The 12,573-nt window shown below is 38.4% G+C and overlaps 1 long non-coding RNA gene across 43 annotated transcripts in view; it reads left to right on the forward strand.

Annotated features, from left to right (window-relative positions):
• The window catches only part of LOC147366889 (uncharacterized), a 1,020,561-nt gene that overhangs the window by 44,465 nt on the left and 963,523 nt on the right, over nucleotides 1–12,573 (forward strand). The window contains exon 3 of one of the 43 annotated variants that reach the window (XR_015169127.1): nucleotides 5,687–5,834. The exons of the other annotated variants lie outside the window; for them this stretch is intronic. This is a non-coding gene — a long non-coding RNA (uncharacterized LOC147366889). The remainder of the gene's footprint in view (nucleotides 1–5,686; nucleotides 5,835–12,573) is intronic. 43 annotated transcript variants of the gene reach the window in all.

A 12,573-nucleotide genomic window follows, 5' to 3' on the forward strand; every position in this document is an offset into this window, starting at 1 on the left:
ATACCATGTTCATAACATGGTTATGATTACATGTTTAATCATCAGGTAAACTCCTGAATCTTATCTCTTAATGCAGTTAGACTCTATTTCTTATCTTCACAAAACGGCTCCCTTTTGGGAAAATCAGTGTGATCTTTTCTTCCTTCCCCATCCCCGAGCACCAACACTTCTTTTATAAGTAGTGTCTTCTCCTACAGTTGCTCTGAAATAATGTTTGTGATTTTAGTTCCTTTTTGAAGCACTGTCTTTCCTTAAGTAGTTAGTAAACCTTCTGTAATATTATTGACTTTTGTTAATAGCAGTGTGCTATCAAGCTTTAAATATATATACCATTTTGTTTAGTATAGACTTCTAAGAAAAATCTTTTTAATGGATTTAATTATAGGAGGAGTTCATGAACTATATTTATAATTATACTATATTAAAAGTACAAGGTAATAAAAATAGGGTTTAGCCATAGAGCAGTCAGTATAAAGGCCTAGAATTATAAGAAAATATCGGGAATGACTTATTAAACATTGATACTCTGCTCCATTTTCCAGTCCACTAATCTATTCATTCTATTTTTAATTAAACTCACTGCCTGCTGTAATCTTAAACTAATCCTTAAACATTGGAGACAAGCAAAAACAGAAAGTAAAGTGGTTCTTGTTGACAGATGATAGAGAACAGTATCTGGACTTTTCAGTTTATCGCCTGATAATTTCAGAAGTCTGAATTATCCTTAGATGGCTCTCTGATATTTTGTTTCATCCTCGAATAACGTGCTGTGACTCCCATAGTGGTGCCTGTAATTTAGCTTTGGCTTTAGAACTTTCCCTCTCTCAGATGTAATGGAGTATCCAGTTGAAGGCTGAATAACAGAAATATTGATCATGCTAATGACTTACAAACTAAGCTGGCTGATGCTTTGAGACTTCAGAAGACCTGGATTCCACACGCCTGCGAGATCATTGTTCTTACAAATGAACCACAGTTGTGCTGCTGGAGTATCTTCTTTCCTGGATCAGAGTCTAGATAACAGTGCTCTGCATATGTGATCTATAGTTTGCTTATCTTTCATCCTCATCAGTTACCTAGAGGTATCAGTGCTCATGCCCTATAGTATGGAGATTAGATATAATATAAAATTACTATTTAGAAAATCATAGCTTATGTGACACGTTTCCTAAACATGATGACCTATGGTTTTCCCGTAGAATGAGTTTGAGGATTAAATAAAACATACATATATATATATGTTTGTGTAATTTTTATCAAGGTTCAGTTTACTCACACAGTATTCATTCTGATGGATTTTGACAGTTTATATATGTGAGATTGCCAGAAAAGCTGAATTCCGTGATACTAAGATATCAGAAGACCTGGATTTGAAATGCCTCTAGGTCTATGGCACAAATATCTACAAATCTTCAGGAAAAAAAAAAAAAAGACTACTGAAATTTACAAATGTATTTAATTTTAGAGTAAAAAAAGTGCTTAGTTTCTTACTGTATTGAGAATGGTGTGTGGAAAGCAAGCAATTCTGCTGGAATTAGAATTTAAAAGGCAAATAAAGCCATGGTATCAGTTCCACCTGCCACTGACCTAACAGACTACCTAGTAATATGGCCATGGTCATATGAGGGTTTGAGTCCCCAAAATGTGATTAGTGTGCCTGATAAACTGTATATTTAAATTTTACATTAATTACTTAAAAGTTTATTTGTTTATTATTTTTTGGCCATGCCACATGGCATGCAGGATCTTTTTTCCCTGACCAGGGATCAAACCTGTGGCCCCAGCAGTGGAAGCACGAAATCTTAACCACTGAACCACTAGGGAATTCCCAAGGACTTCAATTTAAATAGACACATGATAGTGACAAAGACTCTCTCCTTACTAAACTTTAGTCAGGTTCCTCTCTAACCCTTAACTAGGCTTTGACCTTGGCATTTGTCCTTGTCAGGCCTACATTGCTCAGTTTTAGGGAGAATCGTAAGTCAGTTTAAGAGAATCTCCCATCGTTGTTATCTAATCACCCTCAATACCTGCTCAAATTCCTCATCTTGCACCCTTGATATGTGATCATCCTGGCCTGACTTCAGAAAAAATCCTGTTAAGTCTGTTCAACCAAAATCCACCATACCCCTGATGTTTCCTCTTAGTGTTTTTCCATCCACTGACCTCAGTCCTGCTCCTACTATAAATCCCCAGTTGTCTTTGCTGTATTCAAAATCGAGCCTAGTTCTGTAGTGAGGTTTCTTCCTCCTATTGCAATAGTTCCTGATTAAAATCTGTTTTCATAGCTTTAATTGCTGACTGGCTCTGGTTTGGTATATTACAGCTATAGCCCCTGTGACTAAACGCTCAAGGAACTCTTCTTACTCTCATTTTCCTTTAATAAGATGAAACGTTTTATAATCATGCAAAAAATGTTTTATTAGTATCTATGCATGATTTTGTCTTCTTTCAATCTGTGTCACACAAACTTAAGGTGCAAAAAATTATTTGGAGATTTGGGTTTTTATCCAGAGTAAATCAGGGAGGTGTTTGCCCCCAAAAAACAATTTTTAAGAAGACATTCAGGTGATTCTGATGCAGGTGGTCTTTAGACCAACTTTAGACTTCGCTTGTGCCACAGCTGTTAAAGGATCCGCCTGCAATGCAGGAGACCTGGATTTGATCCCTGGGTTGGGAAGATCCCCTGGAGAAGGGAAAGGCTACCCACTCCAGTATTCTGGCCTAGAGAATTCCATGGACTACATAGTCCATGGGGTCACAGAGTTGGACACAGCTGGGCAACTTTCACTTTCATTCTTTGAGAAGCACTGTCATAAGTGTTCTAAAATCCTAGGGTAAAGATTTTATGCCAGAGGTTATGAATAAGAATAAGAGGTTATGGAATAGTTTAAAATAAAACTGTTGTATTAAACAATTTCATAAGACTTTACAATTTTTAAAAAAGAAGGACAAAACCTTTGTGCTAGAGCTAGCAGTGCTGGGCTAGGTTCTCTTCTCCCAGGTGGTGTTCACTCTTCTTCAGAATTCTTCTGTGGAAAAGGACAAAAGGCACTGGGATTCTTAAGTTTGAAAAAGGAGAGGAAGCCATGTGAATGGGTGTTTTGATTCTTCATTCCCTCTCATTATTCATTTAATAATTAAGCCACTATTTTTGACCACTGATCATCTTCTAGGCATAATGTCAAGTACTAGAAAAACAAATATCACTTTCATAGTGTTTATTGTTTAATATATGAAAGAGAGGGTATTGAGCACTTACTATATGTCAGGCACTCTATTAAATTATTTCCAGGTACTGTATCATTTTAATCCTTTCCCAGGACAACTATATGGAGGTAGATGCTGCTGTTACTCAAATAGAAGTATTTTAGAGAAATCAAAACATTCTATATAGGAATCTTTAGGCTAGAGTGGGTATTGATCAATCAATGCAAAAAAATAAAAATAAAAAATAAAAAAACTCTATGTACTATTCAAAAAAAAAAGAAAAATCATGAAGGGTAATGAAAAGGGAAGCAGGTAGAACAAATCCTGGTTGGAAGCCTGTAGGTCAGTCAACCTGTTATTTATTTATTGAAAGATAATTGCTTTACAAAATTTTGTTGTTTTCTGTCAAACCTCAACACGAATCAGCCATAGGTATACCCTCCCTTTTGAACCTCCCTTCCATCTCCCTCCCCATCCCACCTCTTTAGGTTGAAAAGAGTCCCTGTTTGAGTTTCTTGAGCCATACAGCAAGTTCCCATTGGCTATTATTTTACATATGGTAATGTAAATTTCCATGTTACTCTTTCCATACATCTCACCCACTCCTTCCCTCTCCTCATGTCCATAAGTCTATTCTCTATGTCTGTTTCTCCATTACTGCCCTGTAAATAGATTCTTCAGTACCATTTTTCTAGATTCCATATACATGCATTAGAATATGATATTTATCTTTCTCTTTCTGACTCTTTTCTACTGTATAATAGGTTCTAGGTTCATCTACCTCATTAGAACGGACTCGTGTTTCTTTTTATGGCTGAGTAATATTCCAGTGTGTATATACACCACAACTTCTTTATCCATTCATCTGTGGATGGACATCTAGGTTGCTTCCATGTTCTAGCTATTGTAAATAGTGCTGGAATGAACAATGGGATACATGTGTCTCTTTCAGTTTTGGTTTCCTCAGGGTATATGCGTAGGAGTGGGATTGCTGAGTCATATGGTGGTTTTATTCCTAGTTTTTTTAAGGATTCTCCATACCATCTTCCATAGTGGCTGTATCAGTTTAGATTCCCACTAACAGTGCAAGAGTGTTCCCTTTTCTCTACACCCTCTCCAGCATTTACTGTGTGTAGACTTTTGATGAGGGCCATTCTGACCAGTGTGAGGTGATATCTCAATGTGGTTTTGATTTGCATTTCTCTAATAATAATGAGCAATGTTGAGCATCTTTTCATGTGTTTGTTAGCCATCTGTATGTCTTCTTTGGAGAAATGTCTGTTTAGGTCTTTTTCCCACATCTTAATTGGGTTGTTTGTTTTCCTGGTATTGAGTTGTATGAGCTCCTTGTATATTTTGGAAATTTATTCTTGGTCAGTTGTTTCATTTCCTATTATTTTATCCCATTCCGAGGGTTATCTTTTCACCTTGATTATAGTTTCCTTTGCTGTGCAAAAGCTTTTAAGTTTAATCTGGTCCCACTTGTTTACTTTTATTTCTGTTACTCTAGAAGGTGGGTCGTAGAGGATCTTGCTTTGATTTATGTCACTGAGTATTCTACTTATGTTTTTCTCAAAGAGTTTTATAGTTTCTGGTCTTACATTTAGGTCTTTAATCCATTTTGAGTTGATCTTTCTGTATGGTGTTAGAAAGTGTTCTAATTTCATTCTTTTACATGTAGCTGTCCAGTTTTCCCAGCACCATTTATTGAAGAGGCTGTCTTTGCCCCATTGTATATTATTGCCTCCTTTGTCAAAAATAAAGTACCCATAGATGCATGGGTTTATGTCTGGGCTTTTAATCTTGTTCCATTGGTCTATATTTCTGTTTTTGTGCCAGTACCATACTGTCTTGATGACTGTAGCTTTGTAGTATAATCTGAAGTCAGGAAGGTTGATTCCTCCAGCTCCATTCTTCTTTCTCAAGACTGCTTTGGCTATTTGGGGTCTTTTGTGTTTCCATATGAATTGTGAAATTTTCTGTTCTAGTTCTGTGAAAAATGCCATTGGTAATTTGGGAGGGATCCCATTGAATCTGTAGATTGCATTTGGTAGTATAGTCATTTTCACAATACTGATTCTTCCTACCCAGGAACATGGACTATCTCTCCATCTGTTTATGTCATCTTTGATTTCTTTCATCAGTGTCTTATAATTTTCTGTGTACAGTTCTTTTGTCTCCTTAGGTAAGTTTATTCCTAGATATTTAATTATTTTTGTGGCAGTGGTGAATGGGATTGATTCCTTAATTTCTCTTTTTGATATTTCATTGTTAGTATATAGAAATGCAAGTGATTTCTGCGTATTGATTTTGTATCCTGCAACTTTGCTAAATTCACTGATTAGCTCTAGTAATTTACTGATACTGTCCTTATGGTTTTCTATGTACAGTATCATGTCATCTGCAAACAGTGGGAGCTTTACTTCTTTTCTGATCTGTATTCCTTTTATTTCTTTTTCTTCTCTGATTACTATAGCTAGTACTTCAAGAACTATATTGGATAATAGTGGTGAAAGTGGACATCCTTGTCTCGTTCCTGATCTTAGGAGGAATGCTTCCAGTTTCTTGCCATTGAGAATAATGTTTTCTGTAGGCTTATCATATATGGCCTTTACTATGTTGAGGTAGGTACCTTCTATGTCCATTTTTTGAAGAGTTTTAATCATAAATGGGTGCTGAACTTTGTCAAAGGCTTTTTCTGCATCTACTTGATTGTCATATGGTTTTTAATTTCAATTTGTTAATATGGTATATCACATTGATTTTGCATATATTGAAGAATCCTTGCATCCCTGGAATAAATCCAACTTGATCATGGTGGTTTTTGATGTTTTGCCGTATTCTGTGTGCTAAAATTTTGTTGAGGATTTTTGCATCTATGTTCATCAGTGATATTGGCCTGTAGTTTTCTTTTTGTGTTGTCTTTGGCTGGTTTTGGTATCAGGGTGATGGTGTTCTTGTAGAATGTGTTTGGAGGTCTTCCTTCCTCTGCAGTTTTTTGAAAGAGTTTTAGCAGTATAGGCATTAGCTCTTCTCTAAATGTTTGATAGAATTATCCTGTGAAGCCATATGGTCCTGGGCTTTTGTTTTCAATCTCAGTGCTTGGAATTGGGTTGTTTATAATTTCTATTTCTTCCTGGTTCAGTCTTGGAAGATTGAACTTTTCTAAGAATCTGTCCATTTATTCCAGGTTATCTATTTTATTGCCATATAGGTGTTCCTAGTAGTCTCTTATAATCCTTTGAATTTATGCACTGTCTATTGTAACCACTCCTTTTTCATTTCTAATTTTGTTGATTTGATCCTTCTCCCTTTTTTTCTTGATGAGTCTGGCTAAAGATTTGTCAGTTTTGTTTATCTTCTCAAAGAACTAGCTTTTAGTTTTATTAATCTTTACTATTGTTTCTTTCATTTCTTTTTCATTTATTTCTGCTCTGAACTTTAAGATTTCTTTCCTTCTACTCATTTTGTGTTCTTTTGTTCTTATTTTTCCAGTTGTTTTAGGCATAAGGTTAGGTTGTCTATTTGATGTTTTTCTTGTTTCTTGAGGTAGGATTGTATTGCTATAAACTTCTCTCTTAGAACTGCTTTTGCTGCATCCCATAGATTATGAGTTGTCATGTTTTCATCGTCATTTATTTCTAGAATTTTTTCATTTTCCTTTTGATTTCTTCAGTAACATGTTGGTCATTTAGAAACATGTTTAATCTTCATGTGTTTGTGTTTCTTACAGTATTTTCCTTGTGATTGAGATCGAGTCTCATAGCATTATGGTCAAAGAAGATGCTTGATACAATTTCAATTTTCTTGAATTTACTGAGGTTTGATTTGTGACCTAAGATGTGCTCTATCCTGGAGAATGTTCCACGTGCACTTGAAAAGAAGGTGTATTCTTCTTCATTTGGATGGAATGTCCTGAAAGTATCAGTGAGATCCATCTAATCTAATGTATCATTTAAGGGTTGTATTTCCTTATTTTCTGTTTTGATGATCTGTCCATTGCTGTGAGTGGGGTGTAAAAATCTCCTACTATATTGTATTACTGTCAATTTCTCTTTTTATGTCTGTTAGTGTTTGTCTTCTGTATTGAGATGCTCCTATGTTGGGTGCATCAGTCAGTTCAGTTCAGTCACTCAGTCGTGTCCGACTCTTTGCACCCCATGAATCGCATCACGCCAGGCCTCCCTGTCCATCACCAACTCCCAGAGTTCACTCAAACTCAGGTCCATTGAGTTGGTGACACCATCCAGCCATCTCATCCTCTGTCGTCCCCTTCTCCTGCCCCCAATCCCTCCCAGCAACAGAGTCTTTTCCAATGAGTCAACTCTTCACATGAGGTGGCCAAAGTACTGGAGTTTCAGCTTTAGCATCATTTCTTCCAAAGAACACCCAGGACTGATCTCCTTTAGGATGGACTGGTTGGATCTCCTTGCAGTCCAAGGGACTCTCAAGAGTCTTCTCCAACACCACAGTTCAAAAGCATCAATTCTTCAATGCTTAGCTTTCTTCACAGTCCAACTCTCACATCCATACATGACCACTGGAAAAACCATAGCCTTGACTAGACAGACCTTTGTTGGCAAAGTAATGTCTCTGCTTTTGAATATGCTGTCTAGGTTGGTCATAACTTTCTTCCAAGGAGTAAGCGTCTTTTAATTTCATGGCTGCAGTCACCATCTGCAGTGATTTTGGAGCCCCTAAAAATAAAGTCTGACACTGTTTCCACTATTTCCCCATCTATTTCCCATGAAATTATGGGAGCAGATGCCATGATAGATATTCACAATTGTTATGTCTTCCTCTTGGATTGATCCCTTGATCATTATGTTGTGTCCTTCCTTATCTCTTATAAAATTATTTATTTTAAAGTCTATTTTGTCTGATATGAGGATTGCTACTCCAGCCTTCTTTTGCTTCCCATTTGCATGGAATATATTTTTTCTTCCTCTCACTTTCAGTCTATATGTGTCTTTACGTCTGAAGTGGGTTTCTTGCAGACTGCAAGACTGCATATATATGGGTCTTGTTTTTGTATCCATTCAACCCATCTGTGTTTTCTGGTTGGAGCATTTAATCCATTAACATTTAAAGTAATTATTGATATATAGGTTCGTCTAGTCAAGGCTATGGTTTTTCCTGTGGTCAGGTAAGGATGTGAGAGTTGGACTGTGAAGAAGGCTGAGCGCCGAAGAATTGATGCTTTTGAACTGTGGTGTTGGAAAAGACTCTTGAGAGTACCTTGGACTGCAAGGAGATCCTTATGATCTTGCAAGGAGATCCAACCATTGCATTCTGAAGGAGATCAGCCCTGGGATTTCTTTGGAAGGAATGATGCTAAAGTTGAAACTCCAGTATTTTGGCCACCTCATGCGAAGAGTTGACTCATTAGAAAAGACTTTGATGCTGGGAGGGATTGGGGGCAAGAGGAGAAGGGCACGACAGAGGATGAGATGGCTAGATGGCATCACTGACTCAATGGACGTGAGTCTCAGTAAACTCCAGGAGTTGGTGATGGACAGGGAGGCCTGGCGTGCTGCGATTCATGGGGTCACAAAGAGTCAGACACGACTGAGTGACTGATCCGATCTGATCCGATGTTCCTATTGCCATTTTCTTAATTGTTTGGGGTTAATTTTGTAGATTTTTGTCTTCTCTTATATTTCTCGACTTTATAAGTCCAATTAACTTTTGTTGTAAAACTGGTTTGGTGGTACTGAATTTTCTTCACTTTTGCTTGTCTGCAAAGCTTTTGATTTCTCCATCAATTTTGAGTGAGATCCTTGGCAGTTACAGAAATCTTGGTTGTAGATTTTTTTCCCTTTCAGTACTTTAAATATATCCTGCCATTCACTTCTTGCCTGCAGAGTTTCTGCTTAAAGATTAGCATTAAGCATATGAGGTTTCCCTTTTATGTTACTTGTTGCTTTTCCTTTGCTGCTTTTAATATTCTTTCTTTGTGTTTAGTCTTTGTTAGTTTGATTAGTATGTGTCTTGGTGTGTTTCTCATTGGGTTTATCCTGTGTGGGACTCTTTGTGCCTCTTGGACTTGAATGACTCTTTCCTTTTCCATGTTGGGGAAATTTTCAACTATAATCTCTTTTAAAAATTTCTCATACCCTTTGTTTTTCTCTTCTTCTTCTTGGACACTATAATTGGAATGTTGGCACATTTGATATTGTCCCAGAAGTCTCTGAGACTATCCTCAGTTCTTTTCATTCTTTAGTCTGCTCTTGAGAAGTTATTTCCACCATTTTATCTTTCAGCTCACTGATTCATTTATCTGCTTCAGATATTCTGCTAGTGATTCCTTCCAGAGTATTTTTAATTTCAATAATTGTGTTGTTTGTCTCTGTATGTTTATTCTTTAATTCTTCTAGGTCTATGTTAATGGATTCCTGCATTTTCTCCATTCCATTTTCAAGGTTTTTGATCATCTTTACTATCATTATTCTGAATTCTTTTTCAGGTAGTTTGCCTGTTTACTTTTCATTTATTTGGACTTCTGTATTTCTAGTTTGTTTCTTCATTTGTGCAGTATTTCTCTGCCTTTTCATTTTTATTATTTTTTTAAACTTATTGTGTTTGAAGTATCCTTTTCCCAGGCTTCAAGGTTGAATTCTTTCTTCCTTTTGGTCTCTGCCCTCTAAGGTTGGTCCAGTGGTTTGTGTAAGCTTCTTATAGGGTGAGATTTGTGCTGAGTTTTAGCTTATTTGTTTGTTTGTTTTTCCTCTGATGGGCAAGGCTGAGTGAGGTGGTAATCCTGTCTGCTGATGATTGGGTTTGTATTTTGTTTTACTTGTTGTTTAGATGAGTTGTCCTGCACAGGGTGCTACTGGTGGTTGGGTGATGCCAGGTCTTGTATTCAAGTGGGCTCCTTTGTATGAATTCTCACTATTTGATACTCCCCAGGTTAGCTCTCTGGTAGTTGAGGGTCTTGGAATCAGTGCTCCTACTCTGAAAGCTCAGGGATTGATCTCTGGTAGAGAAAAAAGATTGCACAAGTGGTTTGTTATGGCATTAAATGAGATTAAAACAAATACCCAAAAAGGAGAAACCAAAGATGAAGCCAAGACAAATGGCTGTTACAAAATTAGGCAAATAATAATTAAAATAATGGAATATACACATATACATATACACCCATGCTGCTGCTGCTGCTGCTGCTAAGTCACTTCAGTTGTGTCTGATTCTGTGTGACCCCATTGTTGGCAGCCCACCAGGCTCAGCTGTCCCTGGGATTCTCCAAGCAGGAACACTGGAGTGGGTTGCCATTTCCTTCTCCAATGCATGAAAGTGAAAAGTGAAAGTGAAGTCACTCAGTTGTATCCGACTCTTCAGGACCCCATGGACTGCAGCCTACCAGGCTCCTCTGTCCATGGGATTTTCCAGGCAAGAGTACTGAAGTGGTTTGCCATTGCCTTCTCTGATATACACCCATAAGCAATGTCAAAACAGTCCAACAAAAATAAAGTACAGTAGAGTGACCCAGCAAACAAAGGAAATCAAAAATTATATTTACCAGTTAAGAATAAAACTAACAAAAGCACAAATTGTAAAACAGAACTAAAGCAGGGTTGCAAATGGGAAATAAAGCAATGAAAACCAAACTAACAAATATGTTGAGAGGAAAGGAAGGAAAGAAAGAATAGATATGCAAAGTTAAATAGAGGTAGATGAAGAAGATTTATATACATTAAAGATTAATTGCAAGGGGAAAAGAACTGTAGGAAGGGCAAACAAAGGAATAAGTGTAAAAAAAGTATAATAGGTTTAAAAAATTAAAATTAAAAAAGAAAGAAAACTGTAGAACTGCAAAAGCCCAACGTAGAGGCAGAGGTTTATGACAACAACAAAAATGTGACTGAGAAAAAAAAAAGTTCAAACACTTAATTAGATTTCATAGTGCCAATAAAATTGACAACTACAATGGGGGACAGGGGGAGAAAAAAAAATCGAAAAGGATATACAGAACAAATCAGAACATAAGAATAATAAATATTTTTTGTGAGTCACTGCTGTCACAATTCCTTTCCCTCGCTGGGAGTCACAGTCCACCTCACCTCCCTAGGATGCCCTCCAACACTGTGCCGATCTCTGGACCTGCTGTGGGGGCAGCTCAGATTCTAATCTTGTCCTACTCCTGTGTTTTCTTGCTTCCAATGTCCACAGCTATCAGAACCAGTGCATTTTCTTTTTTGGGGAGCTCTCAATGATCTTTTATATATTCCATAGACACAGAGTCTGCCTAGTTGATCATGTGGATTTAATCTGCATTTTGTACAAATGGTGGGAGGGTTTGGGATCTTCTCTAGTCCCCCCTGGTGGCTCAGATGGTAAAGCATTTGCCTGCAATGCAGGAGACCCGGGTTTTTTTTCCTGGGTCGGGAAGATCCCCTGGAGAAGGAAATGGCAATCCACTCCAGCACTCTTGCCTGGAAAATCCCATGGACAGAGGAGCCTGATAGGTTACAGTCCATGGGGTCGCAAAGAGTTGGACACGACTGAGCAACTTCACTTCACTTCCTTAGCCACACTGCCCCTGTTTTCAATTGTGGTTTTATTTCTACCTCTGCATGTGGGTCGTCCACTGGGGTTTGCCCCTGAGACTGTTTTGGAGGACTTGGATTGCCCCTGTGGGGGCCAAGTGTGGAGGTGGTGCAGCTGCTTGGGTCGCAGGGGTTCTGGCAGCACTAGGTACTCAGGGGGGATGGTGGGTTGCGTAACAGGAAATACAGTGCTCTAGAAGGGTATGGCAACCAGTATTCGCTAATACGCTCCAGTATTCTTGCTTGGATAAACCCCTCTCTGGCAGAGAAGCTTGGCAGGCTACAGTCCACAGGGTTGCAGAGAGTTGGACACGACCAAAGTGACCCTGGATGCATAGGCGCAAGACTTTTTTGGCTTGTGGCAGCTCTGCCCCAGTGAGAGTTGTGCATGAATGAGCTGCTTGGCTTGTGGGGACCCTGGTGCTGCCAAGTGTCCAGGGACATGGACTGCCTCTGCCACAAGAGTTATGGCCCTATCAGAGTCATTTTTCAAGCTTCTTGTAGCTGGCAATCAGAAGGCCTCTTTGGTCAGTCTTTCTCTGTAGCTCCACCCATTCAAGCACTTAGAGGGCTCCCTTGCCTGGGGTCCCTCTCTGTTGTTTGGCATATCAAACACATAGAAGGGCCCGCCTCTCTGGCATCCTACTCCATAGATTTGCACTTCAGGCACTTAAAGGGGCACCCTGGGTGGGGTCCTACTCTGTAGTTCAGTGTATCAGGTGTTTGATGGGCCAGCCTCTCTATTGTTCTGCTGCCGGATGCTGACGGGTGGGGAGAGAGAGGCTATGGTGATGGCTCCACCCCCTACATGTGACTC

Source organism: Bos grunniens, chromosome 8 (assembly GCF_055505025.1).
Source record: "Bos grunniens cultivar Pamir isolate PY7600 chromosome 8, Bosgru_T2T1.0, whole genome shotgun sequence".
Lineage (NCBI taxonomy): Eukaryota > Metazoa > Chordata > Mammalia > Artiodactyla > Bovidae > Bos > Bos grunniens.